The sequence below is a fragment of the Papio anubis genome, chromosome 14 (genome assembly GCF_008728515.1).
Source record: "Papio anubis isolate 15944 chromosome 14, Panubis1.0, whole genome shotgun sequence".
In the NCBI taxonomy this organism is placed as follows: domain Eukaryota; kingdom Metazoa; phylum Chordata; class Mammalia; order Primates; family Cercopithecidae; genus Papio; species Papio anubis.
In genome coordinates, this window is record NC_044989.1 from 37,585,055 (window position 1) to 37,604,807 (window position 19,753).

The 19,753-nt window shown below is 38.1% G+C and overlaps 1 non-coding gene across 1 annotated transcript; it reads right to left on the reverse strand.

Moving 5' to 3' along the window:
• Window positions 1–1,271: 1,271 nt before the first annotated feature.
• Window positions 1,272–1,375, reverse strand: LOC116270388. The gene has a single exon (XR_004178430.1). It is a non-coding gene; the product is annotated as a U6 spliceosomal RNA (small nuclear RNA).
• Between the last annotated feature and the right edge of the window lie 18,378 nt (window positions 1,376–19,753).

The window sequence follows — 19,753 nt, forward strand, 5'->3', positions numbered from 1 at the left end:
AAGTTTTGATTGTTTTTTATTTATGCTATTTATTTCATTGAATATTTCTCCCTTCACTTCTTGTATCATTTTTTTGATTTCCTTACATTGGACTTCACCTTTCTCTGGTGCCTCCCTGATTAGCTTGAAACCAACCTCCTGAATTCCTTTTCAGGTAAATCGGGAATTTCTTCTTGGGTTGGATCAATTTCTGGTAAGCTAGTGTGAGTTTTGTGGAGGTGTTAAAGAGCATTGTTTAGTCATATTACCAGAGTCAGTTTTCTGGTTCCCTCTCATTTGGGTACCTCTATCAGAGGAAAGGTCTAGGGCTGAAGGCTGTTGTTCAGATTCTTTTGTCCCATTAAGTGTTCTCTTGATGTAATACTCTTCCCCCTTTTCCTAGGGATGTGGCTCCCTGAGTGCCAAGCTGTAGTGATTATGTTATCTCTTTTCTGGATCTAGCCACCCAGCAAGTCTACCAGGCTCTAGGCTGGTACTGGGGGTTGTCTGCATAGAGTCCTGTGATGTGAACCATCTGTGGGTCTCTCAGCCATGGATACCAGCACAGTATTTGGGGTGTCTCCTGGGTCTGGCAGGTGCAATCTGCTTCCTTCAGATGGTGTGTAGGTCCTTTTGGGTTTCCTGATTTATTCCTGCAGTCATTCTGGAGCAAAAATTCATGATGTGAGCCTCTACATGCCGCTCTGTCCATCTGAGTTAGAACTGCAATCTAGTCCTGCCTCCGTCTGCCGTGATCCCTTCTGCCTCTAACCCCTGTCCTGAGGGAATGTGTGACTCCGCTTTGATTCTGACTACTTTTATATCACCTCGACAAGTTCATATTTGTATGTTGAAGGTATTCTGTCTGGGTAACTGGCATTGGCCATTAAGAATCAGAGCTCCCTTACTCTTGGGAAGGAGACCTGCTGAGAAATTCACTCTATACAGGCAACTCCTACTGTTATCAGATATAATGTTGGGCAAAATACAATAACCATTTAAAAATTACTTTTAGACTAGATAACATTTGAGAGCTAACCTATATTCTTTCCTGAGAGTCATGGAAGATTTAATCAGTTTATTTGCTACCCATCTCTTACAGTAAATTATCAATGGTCAAGATTTACAGTCAAATATCTACATAGTATCAAAACAAGTGGAGTAGATAAAAAGCCACATAAAAGCTCCATGAAAGGGAAGGGAATTATGGGCTAGAGAAATCTGGAGGGTTCAGGAAAGACATGAGTCTTTAAATTTTTATTTTATATTTTTAAATTTTTATTATATGTATTTTTTATATGGAACACTTCACAAATTTGTGCATCATCGTTGTGCAAGGGCCATGCTAATCGCTGTATCATTCCAATTTTAGTATATGTGCTGCTGAAGCGAGCATGAGAAGGCTCTAGTTAAGCCCATGAGTCTTAACTAGAGCCTTCCATTATGGGTAGAACTCTTTTTTTACTGATTCTGAGAAACCCACCAAAAATCCTCTAAAAAATCATTCACTTCTTAGGAATCAATTTATTTTGAAAAATGCATATTAACAAGAAAATGAATTAGATATTTCTTGTTTAATTAGCTATGTTTTATGATGAATCTTTAAATAGAAAATTATCCCAGCATTTTGGGAGGCTGAGGTGGTGTACCTGGGAGATCGAGGCTATAGTGAGCCGTGATTGCACCACTGCACTCCAGGCTGGGCAACAGAGCAAGACCCTGTCTCCAAAGCAAAAAAAAAAAAAAAAGAAAGAAAGAAAAGAAAATATTAATCTCACATTTTAAACAGAAGCTTTAAAAGTGTGAGCCATTAATTTATTTCCGACTTTCACTGGCAGGATTTCAGGAAAAGAGAACTTTGCTTGATGTATTGTTCTATATAACATTAGTTCAGGAATAAAAATGACTTTCGACCTTTTTACTGGTCTCTTTAGAATTTCTGGCTCAGAAATTTTTCATGAGGAATTTATTTCCCCAATTTTATCAATCAGTTATAAAACAAAAATATTTAAGTAGTGAAAGGGTTCCTGAACCCAGTAAACCCATCACGCTGATAGGGCTATGACCATGACATTGGAGTTCAGTATGTCAAAACTGTTGCAACACGAAGTGAATTTTATCCTCTGGAGAGCTCACAGCTGGTTTATTTTGAGTTTACTAAGATTTTAAACATTCTGGTGAAGTCAATTGCAATCTCCCTTATTTTCTAAGTGTACATGCTCTGTGTTTGTCTTTGTGGTTGTTGTTAGTGCTAAGACTCATAGTTTATCCCTCAGCCAACATCACTGGAAGCTTTAATTCTCTTTCTCTGGGGTGACTCAATAGCTGAGTGCACATTTGCAATGTTAATGGACTAAACACACCAATTAAGAGGTAGGAATGGTCAGAATGGGTAAAAGTTGCTAGACCCAACTGCATATGACTAGGAGAGAAATGTAGAGATACAGATAGCTTGAAAATAAATTGATGGAACAAATTATGTAAAAAATTAGTAAGCATATGAAGGCTGAAGTAGGCTAAATTAAGATCAGATAAAACAGACTTTAAGAAAAAGAGTATTGCCAGAGATAAAAAGGAATGACAAAATTATTAATTCATCAGAAGACAAAACAAACATAAATGTGTATGGGCCTAAAACAGAGCCTCAAAATATATGAAACAAAAATTGACAGAATTAGAGGGAGAAAATTCCAGAATTTTAGTGGAAGATTTTTATTCACTGTTTCTCAGGATTTGAGAGGACAACTAGCCAAAAATCAATGTAAGACAGAGGATTTGAACACATTATCAACTGTCTTGATCTAAGTAATAATTATGGGATGGTTCATTCAACCACTGAAAAATGAACATCTTTCTGTGTAATACACATTTGTTTTAGTGAATATGGTATGTTCACCAATATACACCATATTTTGGGCCATAAAATAAACCTTAATATATTTACAAGATTGTAATAGCACAGACTATGTTCTCTGATCACAATGAAATTGATTAGAAACCAACACCAGTAATATTTAGGTAAATCCCAAATATTTGGAAATTAAAAAGCATTTTAAAATCTTGATAGGCCAAAGGAGAAGACATGAATAAATTATATTTTTAACTCAATGATGATAAAAATAATTCAAAATTTGTGGGATTTAGCTGAAGAAATGCTTAGAGAGAAGTTTGTAGCTTTAAATGCCTATTTAGAACAGAATAAAGAAAAGTGATGTAAGGTACCACCTCAAGATACTAGAAAAAGAAGAGCAAAGTAAATCCAAAGTAATTGGAAGGAAGAAAATCATAAAGACAAGAGAATATATCACTAAAACAGACACAAATGGAAAAGGACATAAATCACCAATGTTGGGAAAAAAGAAGGCTAGTCACTACAGATCCTACAGAAATTAAAATAATAGTAAGATAATATTGTGAACAAATGTATGCCAAAAATAAGATAACTTTGATGAAATAGACAAATTTCTTGAAAAAGACAACTAAAATTGATGTAGGATGAAACAGGAAATCCGAATAGCATTCTGTCTAATAATGAGACTGGCCTGGGCAACATGGCAAAACCCCATCTGTATTAGTCAATTTTCATGCTGCTGATAAAGACATACCTGAGTCCGGGAAGAAAAATAGATTTAATTGACTTACAGTTCCACGTGGATGGGGAAGCCTCACAATCATGGCAGAAGGCAAAAGGCACTTCTTACATGGCAGTGGCAAGAAAGAATGAGAGAGAAGCAAAAGCAGAAACCCCTTATAAAACCATCAGATCTCATGAGACTTATTCACTACAGTATGGGGGAAACTGCCCTCATGATTCAATTATCTACCACCAGTTCCCTCTCATAACACGTGGGAATTACGGGAGTACAGTTCAAGATGAGATTTGTGTACGGACACAGAGCCAAATAATATCACCATCGCTAGAAAAAATACAAAAATTGGCTGGGTGTGGTGGTGTGCATCTGTAGTCCCAGTTACTCAGGAGGCTGAGGTGGGAGGATCCCTTGAGCCCAGGAGGTTGGGATTGCAGTGAAACATGATTGTGCCACTGCACTCCAGCCTGGGTGACAGAGCAAGACATTGTCTCCAAGAAAAAATAAAAATTGAAAAGCTTAGTCTCAAATTTACACAGACTGCAAATGACCTAAGATAGCCAAGAAATTTTTAAAAAGATCCAAGTTCAAGAACTTACATTACTTGACTTTATGACTTACCATAAAGTTAGAGTAATTAAGACTGTAATATTTGTGAAAAGATAGGCATACAGATCAATACAAGTAATATAGATCAATAGAAGGGAGAATAGAGTTCAGAAATAATTTCATATGTATTATATGTGTATTATATGTATACATGTGTCCAACTGATTTTCAACAAATGGTGCTAGAATAACCAGGTGTTCACATGAAGAAAGAAAACATCAGCCCATATCTTACTCTGTACAGAAAATTAACACAAAATTAATTGTAGACTTAAATATAATAGCCAACATTATAAAAATTTTAAAAGAAAACATGGGAGAAAATGTATCTTTGTGTAGTCAAGAATATCTTAGACATGACACATTAGGCACAAACCACAAAAGAAAAAAAGATAAATTGAATTTTACTAAAATTTAAAACTTCTCATCCAGAGACACTGTTAAGAATATAAAAAGGTAAGCCACAGCATAGGGAAAAATGTTTGTAATGCATATATCTGATGCATACAAAGGACTCAATTTCAGAAAATATACAGAATTCTTCTTATAACTAATGAGACATACAACTCAGTTTTAAAAACGGGCAAAAGATTTGCACATATAAATGTAAATGGTTCTATTTGGAAGAGTGTAGCAGTTTCTTTAAAAATTAAACACATGCTTAATATACAAACCAGAATACCTCTCCTAGGTATTTACTAAAGAAAATTAAAAACTTACATCCACAAAAATATTTGTACACAAATGTTTTTAGTATAATTATTCGTGATAGGCCAAAGCTGCAAATGACCCAAATGTCCATCAATATTTGCTGAATTGACAAATAAAATGTGATTATATATCAGTATAATGAAAAATTACTCAGTAATTAAAATGAATGAACCACTGACAGATGTGGTAACGTGGAAGGATTTTAAAAACCATTATGCTGAGTGAAAGAAACCAGACACAAAAGAGTGCATACTGCATGATTCCATCTATATCAAATTCTAGAAAATGCAAGCAAATCTATAGTGGTGAAAAGTACATTAGTGGAGGCCGGGTCTGAGGTGGAGGAAAGGAAGAATCTTTTGGGAGGTGATGGAAATGTTTTGTATTTTGATTGTAGTGGTGTTTTCATGTGTGTTGTCAAACTCATCAATCTTACATTTGAGAAGATGCAGTTTATTATATTTTCATTATACTTCATTAAGGCTAATGTAAAAAAGAACTTCTTATAAGCAAGAAAAAGAACGTATTGACAAGAAGTGTAAATGGTGTTTTAATTAATTTATAAAAGAGTAAATAGGTGGGTCTTTGTAATGGTCTTAATGGTCTTTTAAATAATAATTCAGTTCCATTTACTACCATTAGTACTATAAAGTTCTGTGTTGCAACAGTCTATTAAACTAATGAATCACCATTTCTGCCAGTATTATAATAGAAAGCTTAGCATTAATTTAAAAACTCTACTATTAAAAAAATGTTGATAATTATAACCAATTGACTTTGTGTATATTTGGAATAAAGGTTAAAAACCCTGCAATGGATTATTTGCTGAGAAATGTTTCCAAATAGTTGAAAATCTTCTCTTTTATATGTTTTAAAAACAAAACATAAAATCATCAATATAAATTCTTTAAATTTTAAAAAACATAAAATATAAGAATCTTAAATATTGAGTCACATTTTGTGTGTGTGTGTGTGTGTGTGTGTTTATGTCAGGACACATAGTTAAATTTAGTCAATAGTTTCATAAATACTTAGACCCTAATTCACACATGATATATGGCATTAAAAAAATTGATTTGTTGGGAAATCATATTTTATGTTACGTAGTTAAGTTAAAATAAATTAAGCATTTAATGTTACTTGTTAAATAGTGAACAGATGGATGTTTTCTTTGATTAAAAATATTAAAGATGGTAATAAAATTATTTAATACAACTTCAGTAATAAGCTGTTCTAAATGAAATATGTGCAATAAATAATTTGGTTGGCCTTTGTTCCTGGTTCCTGGGAGGTAACTTCTAAACCTCTGGAATTTCCTGAGTAATAGGTGCATCTTTTTTATTCATGGTGGGCCCCTCAGATCACAACTAGTAGTTTATGCTAATGAGGTGACTCAAGATGGGGGCATGCCACTCCAGAAAGACCAACCACATGATTAGAGGGGGTTGGGGGGTTGAGCCACCTGATATCAGTCCAACTCCGTATCAGTCCACCTTCTGGGGAGGGAGGAGTTTGCATATTGAGTCACATGGACAATGGTTCACCAATCATGCTTATGTAATGAAACCTCAATAAAAACTCTGGACATTGAAGTGTGAGTAAGATTCCTTGATTAGCATTATTATTTTTCTTCTTTTTTCTCTGAGATGAGGTCTCACTCTGTCACCTGGGCTAGAGTGCAGTGGCATGATCTCTGTTTACTGCAACCTCTGCCTCCTGGGTTCAAACAATCCTTCCACCTCAGCCTTCCAAATAGCTGCAACTACAGGCACACACCATCATGCCCAGCTAACTTTTGTATTTTTGTAGAGAAGGGGTTTCATCATGTTGCCTAGGCTGCTCTTAAACTCCTGAGCTCAAGTGATTTGCCTGCCTCAACCTCCCAAAGTGCTGGGATTACAGATGTGAGCCACCATGCCCAGCCGGCATTACTCTTTGGTTTTTGTAAGTCTTTGATGCCGGGAGAGTAATACATCTTTGAGGATGACAGAAACTTCCTATACTTATCCTTCCACATCTCTTCCTCTGGCTGGTTCTAGTTTGTTTCCTTTTGCTATAATAAAACTATAAACATTGCACTTCCTGAATTCAGTGTGTCATTCTAGTGAATTATTAAACCTGAGGGAGTCTGTGGAGATACTTAAAATTGTAGCCAGCTGGTCTGAAATGAGGGTGGCCATGGGGATCCCCCAACTTGAGACTGGTGTTTTAAATGAGGGCAGTCTTGTGGAGGACTGTGCCCTAAGACTTTGCAATTTAGAATACTCATTGTGAATATCTCAGTTTAAAATCTTTAACATTAAGTATAAAAATCATAAAATGATTATTGAAAATTCTTGGGGTGGGAGATCTCTTAGTAATGTACTGTGAAAAGGGTTTAAAAGTGAAAAGCTTTGTGCAATAGGCAAGTGTAACCACCACTTAGGGAAGAGCAGATTCTCAGCTCTGTAGCCCAAATGTGCAGCTACAGCATCTAGATGGCTGTTTATTGGTAGACATTCATATTATTTCATGACCGTGCTGGCCATTTGCTATTTTAGCTTATTTCTCCCTTCTTTTTTTGTAGTAGACTCTGATTTCTGTTTAGAATTTGCCCCTCTGCACTTTCCAAGCCTCCCATCCCATACATACTTCTGTTTCTTGAGCAGAAGACTACAACCGACTTTAAATCCAGTAATTATTTTGGTTTAAGCCCAATCAGCACATTTATTTCCTTTATACAGAGTGGTTGACTTATGTGGCCCATTTTGGTTCAGTGAGCTATGGAGAGATATTTTCTAAGGGTTTCTGGGAAAGAGATTTTCCTGAAATTGCAAAAAACCTGCCTGACAAGACACTCTCTTTCTGCTGGATATTAGGGAGAAAATATGTAGTTACAGAAACCCTCAGTAGCCATCTTCCAACCATAAGATGAAACCTTAAGATGAAGAAGACGCTGCAGATGGCAGTCTGTGGTATCAATGTTGAACAGCTAATTTGAGCCAGCCCTGAGGTTCATATGACCTCTGAAATTTTCATGTACATGGGTAAATGCATTCCCTTTACTGTTCCAGTCACTTTGGATCAGTGCTTTCTGATTCTTGTATCCAATACCTTTCTGAGACAATAAGTTTAATAAGAAATATGATGATGGTTTTAATAGGGAATAAAAATCAAATGTAAAATAACGTTCTTACAAGAGAAAAAAGATGTGGTGCACTGGATCTATATGTTGGTTTAGGCACATTTGACCACCTCTGGTCTTCTTCTAAATCCCTTGAAATAAAAGAAAATATATTTGTCAAAACTAGACCCACCACTTTTGTGGAAAACAAGAAAGGGCAACATCAACATATCAGAAATGGTGGGAAATTTCCTGCATGATGGAAAGTAATGGGGTTGACTTGATAAGGGTTGAAAAAACACACAGAGAAAACAGCTAGGTAGATAAGAGCAGATTTTGAGAAATTTCAAGAGAACAAAGAACAGAAAGGGTCATGTGACAACAGACGGGCCATTGTTACTGAATAGGGGCCAGTTAGGTTCATAAACCCTCTCACACTGAACCACAGGTCACAGAGGTGAGGGGTGGGTGAGTGTCCAGGTGAAGACACATTTGCACACTAGAGAGTCAATCAGAAGCGCTACCTGGGCAAGGCTTCTGGTTAGGATGTGGAACCTTCTAGAGAGCACACTGTCAGCCCCCCTCAATTCACACCATTTGGGGTGGGGGTAAGGAAAGACCTTGGCAACTGCAAAGCTAACTAAAAAAAGCTTCCTAGGTCTCCATTCATAGAGATAAGTGGGAATTCTTAAAGCTTCTCAGATCTTCATTCATAGAGATAAGTGGGAATAAAGCTTCCCAGGTCTTCATTCATAGAGATAAGTGGGAATTCTAAGAATCTCAGGTGCTGTGTAGAAAACCAATAGCTCGAAGGGGAAGGATCAAGCTGAACGAACAGATCACTGGACCACAGAAAGAGAATATTGAGAACAAAAAAGGTTATAAAAGAAGTTTATTTTCTGTCTTTGAATATAAACAACAACATTCAAAGAATCTATTATATTCATAAAATAAGAATTGGCAGCTATGAAAAAGTAACTCAGAATACAGAGGGGTTTTTGAAAATCGAAAATACGATTGTCAAAATAAAAAAAGTCTAATGGAAAGAATAAGTAATGGAATGAACTGAACTCAAGATTGCAATGGTGATAGGACTAAGAATAGGATTAGGTAGGCAGGAGGGATTTTTCATTTTATTCTATATTTTTCCATGTTGTTTGAATTTTTTTTAAAGTATTAGTGGAGTAAAAAAAGAAGAAAAATTTAAAAATGGAATTCACTCAATAATTCTACTTTTGGTAAGTACTTTTTAACATTAATTCTAAGGAAATAAACTCATATGCAGAAAAAAAATATGTGCCATATGTTTAATACATCTTTCATATTCATAATGGCAAAACATTGCAAATAATCTAAATATTAAACGGAAAAGTGACTTAATAAATTATTGAGTATACATGTTATAATACATTATGTTACCATTAAAAATAATGTTTCAAAATATATCTAAATGTGACGAAAACGTACAAGATATATTAAGTGATAAAACAGAATTAAAACTATACTTAGTATATTCAAAATAGAAAGTATGTAGAACCAAGTATTCATTGTGATTATCTCTGAATGATAATGGTTTTTACTTCTGTATTGTATAAACTGTTTATATTTAAAATCTATCACTAATTTACTTATTTATTTATTTATTTATTTTTATTATTATTATACTTTAAGTTCTAGGGTACATGTGCATAACGTGCAGGTGTGTTACATATGTATACTTGTGCCATGTTGCTGTGCTGCACCCATCAACTTGTCAGCACCCATCAACTCGTCATTTACATCAGGTATAACTCCCAGTGCAATCCCTCCCCCCTCCCCCCTCCCCCCTCCCCATGATAGGCCCCGGTGTGTGATGTTCCCCTTCCAGAGTCCAAGTGATCTCATTGTTCAGTTCCCACCTATGAGTGAGAACATGTGGTGTTTGGTTTTCTGTTCTTGTGATAGTTTGCTAAGAATGATGGTTTCCAGCTGCATCCATGTCCCTACAAAGGACACAAACTCATCCTTTTTTATGGCTGCATAGTATTCCATGGTGTATATGTGCCACATTTTCTCAATCCAGTCTGTCACTGATGGACATTTGGGTTGATTCCAAGTATTTGCTATTGTGAATAGTGCTGCAATAAACATACGTGTGCATGTGTCTTTATAGCAGCATGATTTATAATCCTTTGGGTATATACCCAGTAATGGGATGGCTGGGTCATATGGTACTTCTAGTTCTAGATCCTTGAGGAATCGCCATACTGTTTTCCATAATGGTTGAACTAGACTAATTTACTTAGAAAATGCTCCTAGGAAAGAAAAAGGAAAGACTGTGATAGCAAGCAGAACATAGATGGAGTCCACATGGTGCTTCTCTGTATCTCTCTCGCTGATATGTATTTCACTGAGTCTATGAACTAGGCTGGAGAGAAGCCCTAGATGGAGGAAGATTCAATTGTTTTCTGGAATAGAAGGTGTGCCTACTGTTTTGTGGTTTTGCCGATTTTGTTTTGTTTTCATTCAGAGCAACATTGACATGAACCCACTCAAATAAATCATATTTATTTTAACCAACTGGTGTAGTGGGAACAAAATCTTTATACATTCATGTATGGCATGACACATAGAACCCCTACACACACATACACACATACACTCCCCCAAATCTACTCATGTGTTTCTTGGCCAAAAACTGTTGCGAAGTGTTATGGTTTTTTTTTTTTTTTTTTTTTTCCAGTTTTTTAGCCTACATCTGGCAGATTGAAAGGTATGAGTATGTACGTACAAGAGAATTTTGCAAAAATATGGCGAGCTTTCTCTGCTCTAAATTTATACAATTTTAATGAATTTGTGTCTTCTTACATTTTTCAGGTATTTTCAGGAATTAAAGGAGATTATCCATTGATTAAAGAGGCATTTTATATGGTTTTTAAAAATGAGTTACTATTTGACGTTTGCAATGTCCTGGCAACACATAGGCATTGTACTATTTCCTGCCCAAAGTTACTTGATTAGAACAATAATATTGTTTTTCCTCATAGTAGCTCTCCTCTGTCATTCTTCTTTGTAATCAATAACGAGATCACAGTAGTTTTAAAAAATGCTTTGAAAGAGAACATTGATTTGTTTGGTACCTGTTTTTAATGTGAGAATTCAGGGCCATTCAACACAGCTAGGCAGTTTTATTTTCTTTGTAAATCCATTTGATAAATCGCCACTTTATGCTTAAATAGAGAAGCTTTCGTCCACTCTTCTTTGGTTTGTATGAAATCAGTTTAATGTAGTGAAAAAAAAAATCATGGGCTTAGGGTTCATACCGGCTTCAGTTGGAATTCTGGCTGTACTGTGTCCAAACTGCATGATTTGGGGAGGGTTACTTTTCTGAGCCTCAATGTATTTATCTGTACAATCAGAATAATATCAAGGATGAAGGGAGTGACATTTGTAAAAGAAAACAAAAAACTAGTATAGAGCTTGAATCTGAGTTGGTTAAATGTTTCTAATAATGTATACTATGCTATAACCATTGCTGTTCTTCTGTACTAGCGGCTTGGTATTCCTCTGGACTGAACTAGAAGCCAGGAGGCTGAGAGTCCAGCCTAAGTTTGACTGTTACCTGGGCGACATGATCCTGAGCCTGTTCATCCTCACCTGTAACATGGGGAGGTTACAGGAGATGACTAAAGCTTCTTCCAGCTCCGAATGGGGATTTTGAGTAAAAATCTCACTTTGCACAGTCACACGTGTGGTAGGTGTTAGGGCCATGTCAGAGTTGAGACTGGGATGGAATTAGCAACGCCCTCCTTAAAGAGTCTCTGTGTTTGAGGCTGACCAGTCTCTGTCCTAGGAAGCTGGCAGAGTGCTGGGGGTGGGGAGAGGCACTTTTTTTTCAGAAGTAATTTTTAAATTGATACATAATAATTTTACATATTTATGGGGGCACATATGATATTTTGATACATATATACAATGTGTAATGACCAAGTCAGGGTGGTTAGGATATTTGTCACCTCAAATATTTACTATTTCTTTGTGCTAGGGACACTCCAAATCTTCTATCTATTTCAAAATACACAATAATAGTCACCCTACTGTGCTATCGAGCTCTAAAACTTATTCCTTTTATTTAATTGTATTTTTGTACCCATTAAGCAACCTGTTTTCATCCCACCCTCTCTCCTACCCTTCTCAGCCCCTGGTATTTATAATTCTACTCTCTCGCTCCTGAGATCAACTTATTTTAGCTTTCACATATGAGTGAAAATACCTGATATTTGTCTTTCTGTGCCTGGCTTATTTCCCTTAACATAATGACCTTCAGTTCTATCCATGTTACTGCAAATGACAGGAGTTCATTCTTTTTTATGGTGGCTGAATAATAACCAATTGTATACCTATACCATGTTTTCTTTATCCATTTATTCATTGATAGACACAGGCTGGTTTTGTTTCTTAGCTGTTGTGAATAGCGCTGCAATAAACATAGAAGGCAGATATGTCTTCCATATCTTGATCTCCTTTCTTTTGGACAGATACCTGGCAGCAAGATGGCTGGATCATATGGTAGATCTGTTTTTAATTTCTTGAGATACCTTTGTACCATGTTCCATGATGGCTGTACTAATTTACAATCCCATCAATTGTGTACGAGTATTCCCTTTCTCTACATCCTTGCCAGCACCTGTTATTTTCTGTCTTTTTGATAATAGCTATTTTAACTGCAATGAGATGAGATCTCATTGTGGTTTTGATTTGCCTTCTCTTATGATTAGTGATGTTGAGCATTTGCTCATGTATCTGTTGGGTATTTGTATGTCTTCTTTTCATAAATGTCTATTCAGATCATTTGCTCATTTTAAAATTGGATTATTTTGTATTTTTTTTTTTTTTTTGCAATTGAATTTTTCTTAACATCTCAACTATCAAGGAATGAGACTTAACCAAATTTTCTGCTTTGCTTGGAGCCCAAGAATCTTGTGGGAAAAACAAGAGAACTCTGTCCATTTTTGGAATTTTAATATGTACTGCACTTTCTGAGATACTTGCGGGGCAGGGGTGGGTAGGTGGTGGGTGGGTCCAAAGGAAGCCAGAATGAAGAGAGAGAGAAAACATTTATTTAAAAAAAATCTCTTTGTGTGAGGAAGAATTTTGGCAGGTTGAGCTGAACTGAGCAGCAGGGACTAAATATTAGAGTTCAGATAGGACGTGAGGCTGTGCTTATCAACTCAGACATGGCCTTTATTCCCCAAATCCCCTTGCACAACCACCAGGCCCCCTTCCCAGCCCTGCAATGCCTGCCCACTCTATCCACTCTATGGGGAATGGAGCTGTGTACAGAGGAGAGAACCAGAGGGGTTCAGCAGCTCTGCTGTGGCAGGCTCTTCTGCAAGAGTTCTGATGAGAGGCAGCAGGTGTTGTCCAACTGGCTAGAGACAGAGAACAGCCAAGCTGCATAACTTAGAGGAGACTACTTGGCCTGGAGGGGTTAGTGGCCTGTGGGTGATGGAGTAAAAATGGTCAACAGGCCTGGGAGCAGAAGGCAGGTGGAGACCATATCGTATATGTGACAATCTCCACCTTTCTTTATGACTTCTAGGGGAATTGATCCAAAGACCCACCAACTGGTGGACATTTGGGTTACAGCCTTAAAATTCTTTGAACTGATTGGGAAAAGGAAATTCAAAAAAGTACTGGACTTCCAGCTAATAAGTAGGTGTGTGTGTATGGGTAGGGGAGGATGTCAGGGCTGGGGGTAGTTTTGTATTGACTATTTAGATCTTATTATTTGTAACCTCTCTATACTTATTGGCTAATCTCATTTGGAATGTACCGGTTGTCCCTGGTATTTAGAATCATGACTTGCTGCTGTTACCTTATAGTTTAGCTTGTCTTATGGCAAGTGCTTGATGCCTGCTGTGTGCAAAAGCCTGCACTAAGTGCTGTGGAGGATGTTGATCTGCTCTTGGCTTCTCACTGTCCACACAGTCCGGTCTCATGATCCTTCCTCCTCACGAGGAAAAGTGCTTCTTTCATCCTTGGATATTTTTCTGCAGATAACACAAGTGGTAGACTAGAACATTTCCAAAATATTATTTTTTATTGTAAAATCTCATTTTAGATGAGAAAAGTTAAAATTTTCTTTTAACAAAAAAGAAAAGACTTTCACTCAGAGATCATTACTGTCAATTTGATATAAATTCTTAGAGTCTCCCTTTAATGCATATTTTTCTGTCAACAAACATTGAGTCAATTGCAATTACAAAATGAATAACTCTGTGTATACGGTTTTGGAACTTGCTTTTTCATGCAACAATACATTGTGAATAGTTTTCCGTGGATAGACAGAAAATCATTCCTCAGCTGGGTCTTGCAAATGACCTGGAGCTTTTTTTTTTTTTTTTGGATGCTCTCTTTAATGAAAACTCGAGTTCCATATACGGATCTTTTCCTTCCATCCCTAAATTTGCATATTCCAAGAAGCCCATTTGTTAAAAATTATGAACGGAAGGATTGAAAGAAGAGAAATCTTTCTTTCCATTTAAGAATCACATAAAAATGCTCTGAATGTATATTTGACATTGTCATCTGCTTCACAGATTTCTTTGGCTGGCGTCCATTTAAATTGTTATACTCTGTGCCACATGGGCTCTGTGAAGCTATCGGCTGGTCTTCACCGGGAAGATGTGGCAGAAGAGAACTGAGAGGTGGTAGAAGGTGGGAGTGGGGGGCAAGGAGAATCATTGAGAATAACCAACACTTGTTCCCGATCCAGGGCCTGGGGTTCACGGAAATGTCAGCATCACTCTAGTGAGGACTCATGCACTGAGAAGATTTTCTTTGGAGGGAAATTTGCCTTTATCTTCAAACCAAACAAAATTGAAATGGCCAAATGCAGGCTTTTCTTTTCTGGGGGCAGTGTTTCTGCAGAATATTGGTAGGCGTTAGGAACAAAAAAAGGGTTCTGTGGTCAAGCAAATTCGGGAAATGTTGTATTTTACATAAACCTGTTTCTTCAATGTAGGACTTCTCAGAAACTTTAGCATGCTAACATGCACTGTGACTCAGGAGAAGGAATCTATCAACTTTCCCCAAACTCACACACTCTCATTCTTTTGATTTTGGGTATATGTATACTAATAACTTCGGAAAATGCTAGTCCTGGAAGTATAGTCTTCTATTGATACTGAAGTCAGGAAAAACAAAAGTGGTTCTGTTTTGTATTTAGGGTTGAGATATTAGCTTGTAACTTGTCCTTCTTGGGGGTACTTGAGTCAAAAGCTACCTTCTAAGTGGGAGGTGGGTGTGACAGAAGTCATTCTCGGGGATTTTGAGTGACAAATGCTAAGCTGAGATGCTTTTCTGAGAAATCGTTGAGCAGAGCTGTTTCTCTCCTTAGACTGCTTACAAAGTTTGCACAATAGCAGGTGTTGGCTGAGAGACGAAAAGTGTGTTTATAGGTCTCAGTATTTTCCTTCTGATATCCCTCAAACCTTTCACCTTTATAAGGGCTGTCATCCTGGAATGAGACCATGCAGCCTTCCTTCCTGGACGCCAGCTGAGGGATCTCCAGTTGCCATCCACGCCCCGCCTCCCCTTCTTGGAGCTGGTGATTTACTGATGTAGTCTGAGCGTTGGAGAATGTTCTTAATGAGCCTTACGACTGGGGGCTGTGCTTGGAGCTGCCTCTAACCACAACTATTCTTAGTTAAAAAAAAAAAAAAAATTACCAGAAAACTAAGACCCCAGAAGAGAACCTCTGATGGAATGGTGGGTGTTTGAAAAAAGGAGGCCGGGCAGCATTCCTGGTCATCCATAAATTAAAACAAACTAAGGCATATTACATCCAACTGTAGTCAATTGCTCCTGTAAGAGGAGTGTAATTCGAAGAGGTTTATGTATTTTGGCGAAGGATGGCGTGTGTGTGGGAGTTTGAAAGCATAGAATAACATGACCAGGAACTAGCTCCAGTGGCTGGGCAGCTTGTGCTCCCTCATTGCATCCGGCTAATGTACCTGGAGCCAATCTTTTTTGCCTCCTTTATCCCTATTTGATCTCTTCCATGTCGGAGGCAGCAAGGGGTGTTGGAAGAAAGCCTGCATGTGTCTGAGATAACATCTTATATTTTCACAGTTAGGAACCATTTTAAAGCACAGCCGAATACTACACTCTTACTCTTTTTTTTTTTTTTTTTTGACAGGGTCTCACTCTTGCCCAGGCTAGAGGGCAGTGACATGATCATAGCTCTCTGCAGCCTCAAACTCCTAAGCTTAGGCAATCCTTCTTAGTAGTTGGGACTACAGGTGCACGCCACTGTGCTTGGCTATTTATTTTATTTTTTGCAGAGATGAGGATCTTGCTATGTTGCCCAGGCTAGTCTCAAACTCCTAAGCTCAAGTAATCCTCCTGCCTTGACCTCCCACAGAGTTGAGATCATAGATGTGAGCCATGGTGCCCAGTTCTACCTTATTCTTATTGCAAGCCTGTGAGCAAACATAGGATTTAATATATATATATGTGTGTGTGTGTGTGTGTGTATATATATGTATGTGTATATATGGCAGTAAAACATAGAGACATTAAGATCTTATGCCTGAAATTATAAAGCAAGTTAATGGCAGAGCCAAGAGGGGATTTGGCTTTCCACCTAGGGGGCCCAGGCTTTTCTAATCTAGGACTCTCTGGGTTGCCACACTAACTTTCTGTGCGTTAACATTTCAAATGAAAAAGGACTGAGTTTTGGTCACAATGATCCACTCACTACAGGTTGAATCAAAACCGTTCAATGTGTTTATTAGAACACTTTCTTGAGTCACCTTTCAGCTCCAGGGCTTAGGTTAGGATTGTGAAAATAAATGAAGACCACGCAAATTAGAACAAGCGAAGGCAACTTACACATAACTTGCTCTCATGAGGGAGTCAGTCACCACCACCCATATTTGGCAGAGACTCCAAGGCAGGCAGAGGAGCGGGAAAGTTTCATGGTAGAACAAGGAAAAGACCTTAAGTACACCTTGATGAGGCTATTAGCATGGGGAAGTTACAGGTGGGCTAATTGAAATGGGCATCCCATGTGATTAGTGAAGGGTGCGTATTTAGTTTTCTCCAGCTCGTCCTAAACTGGAAGTGGGAACAAAAATGAGGGAAGCAGTAAGTATCAAGTGTCGAGTCCTGGCCCTTTTGGATCAATTGCTTTGGGGATTGTTGTCTGGCTTTCTGGACGGGTTACTACAAAAAGTAGGTTGGCTTCCTGCACTGGTTGCTGCAGGTTACGGGTTACAGTTTCTGTTGTTGTTGTGGTGGTTGTTTTTGAGACGGAGTCTTGCTCTGTGGCCCAGGCTGGAGTGCAGTGGCTTGACCTCGGCTCACTGCAACCTCTGCCACCCTGGTTCAAGGGATTCTCTTGCCTCAGCCTCCAGGGTAGCTGGGACTACAGGCTCGTGCCACCGTGCCTGGCTAATTTTTGTATTTTTAGTAGAGACGGGGTTTCACCATCTTGGCCAGGCTGATCTTAATCTCCTGACCTCGTGATCCACCTGCCTCGGCCTCTCAAAGTGCTGGGATTACAGGTGTGAGCCACCGTGCCGGCCTACGGTTTTATTTTTATAGGTATTTTGGATTTGTCCCTTTGTATATTCAGCTTCTCAGGATTGAGAGGGAGTGAAGGAATAGGGAGGGGATCTGGGAAGTGCATGGAAGTGAGGGTTCTGCCACCACCTGGGGGTTAACACTGTTTTTTTTGGTCAGGCACTGTTGGTAGTTATCGGGAGATAGAAGGGGTTGAGAACTAATTCTGTAGTCTTAATATCCTCTCTCTTGCTTAATTTCATTTCATTTGACTTATTAGTTTCTGTTGATTGAGAATGATTTTTTTTTTTTTTAAGTGATGTGGTCTTGTTATGTTGCCCAGGCTGGTCTCCAACTCCTGGGCTCAAGCTACCCTCCCACCTTAGCCTCACAAGTAACTGGGACTACAGGCGCACACCACCATGCCTGGCTGAGAATGGCTTTAATGCAGTAGACTATTGCTTATTATTTCCAAAGTAGTGAACTTTCAGATGCTATCAGCAAGTGTGGATCCAGACCTCTGCCACCTGGTCCTGGATACTCTGGGTATTTCTTGATTCTGGTTCCTTGAAGAGATAGATTCTGCTTTAGAGGAATTAGGGAAGGTTTCTAAAGGGAAGGGACATAAGAAAGAAATTTTGAAGAATGGATAGCTTTGGGGGCAAGTTAAAAATGTGCTGGAAAGTGGAAAAGGCAGGGAAACAGGAGCAGTGTGGGCAAATGTATGAAGTAGAAATATGTGTTCACAGAATGGCAGCCTGGTATAGGAATGAGAATGGTATGGGGTGAGATTGGAGGGAGCTTGAATGTCATTCTTAGGAGCTTGGATTTTATATGTATTGGAAGCCTTAATGTTTTGAACAGGATCTGAAATCCAGTCCCTCTCTACAAAATACAAAAAAATTTAGCCGGGTATGGTGGCGCACCTGTAGTCCCAACTACTCAGGAGGTTGAGGTGAGAGACAGTTGATTGTGTCCAGGAGTTTGAGGCTGCAGGGAGCCATGAACACACCACTACACTCCAGCCTGGGCAACAGAGCAAGACCCTGTCTCAAAACGAAACAAAACAAAACAAAACAAATCAAAGTTGCATATTTAGGACGATTACCATGGCAAAAGGGTGTATGTTGACTTTGAAGAACAAGACAAGGTTGCAAGTGGTGGAAACTGATCTTAACTGCTTTCAATAAGGAATAAATAAGTTTTAACAGAGATGAACACATCTTTTGAAAGGCTGCTGTCAATACACTTCCAATTGAATGTTTTGGGGACGTCCAGCTTTCATATAGGTATAAATCATGAACCCACCTCAGATCCCACATGGAATTTCTGAAGCTATTCCTCAGGCTCAGCTATGAGCCCGGGTAGAGTCATCAGTAATCAATTTTAAAATGTTGCTGATAACAGGAAAGGCTAAAGGGAGGAGCATAAGGAGTGAAGGAAGGAAGTACAGGGAGCCAAGAAAGACAACTTTGCTTGTGTGGCAAACGGTAGCAGGGTATAGAATGAATGATTATACGGCTAAACAGGAAGAGAAACTTGAAATTATTCTGTTATAGTGTGTCCTCACAAATTTTGGATTTTTTTTTTTTTTTTTTTTTTTTTTTGAGACGGAGTCTCGCTGTTGTTGCCCAGGCTGGAGTGCAGTGGTGCAATCCCAGCTCACTGCAACCTCCGCCTCCTGGGTTCAAGCGATTCTTCTGCCTCAGCCTCCTGTGTAGCTGGGACTGCAGATGTGCACCACCACATCCTGCTAATTTTTTTTTTTTTTTTTTTTTTTTTTTTTTTTTTTTTTAGTAGAGATGGGGTTTTGCCATATTGGCCAGGCTGGTCTTGAACTCTTAACCTCAGGTGATCCATCCACTTTGGCCTCCCAAAGTGCTGTGATTATGGGTTTGAGCCACTGCACCTGGCCTAAATTCTTATTTAAAAAAAATTTTAAATTATGTCAAGATTTGACTAAATCTGTATTGACCAAAAATCTAGCTTTTTGGAACAAATGCTCAATATTAGATTATTTACTTGTAAATGTTCTAAAAGGCTTCAAATAAGTGCATCATCTTTGACATGGTGCATGAATTAATCTTACTGAAACAATCAGATGAGTTTTCAAAGAAGTGTACATGCAGATGCTTATTATTTATAATGGTGAAAAAAATAGGCACAACAGGAAAATAGTTAAATACGTTACGATATATTTAAACAATGGCATA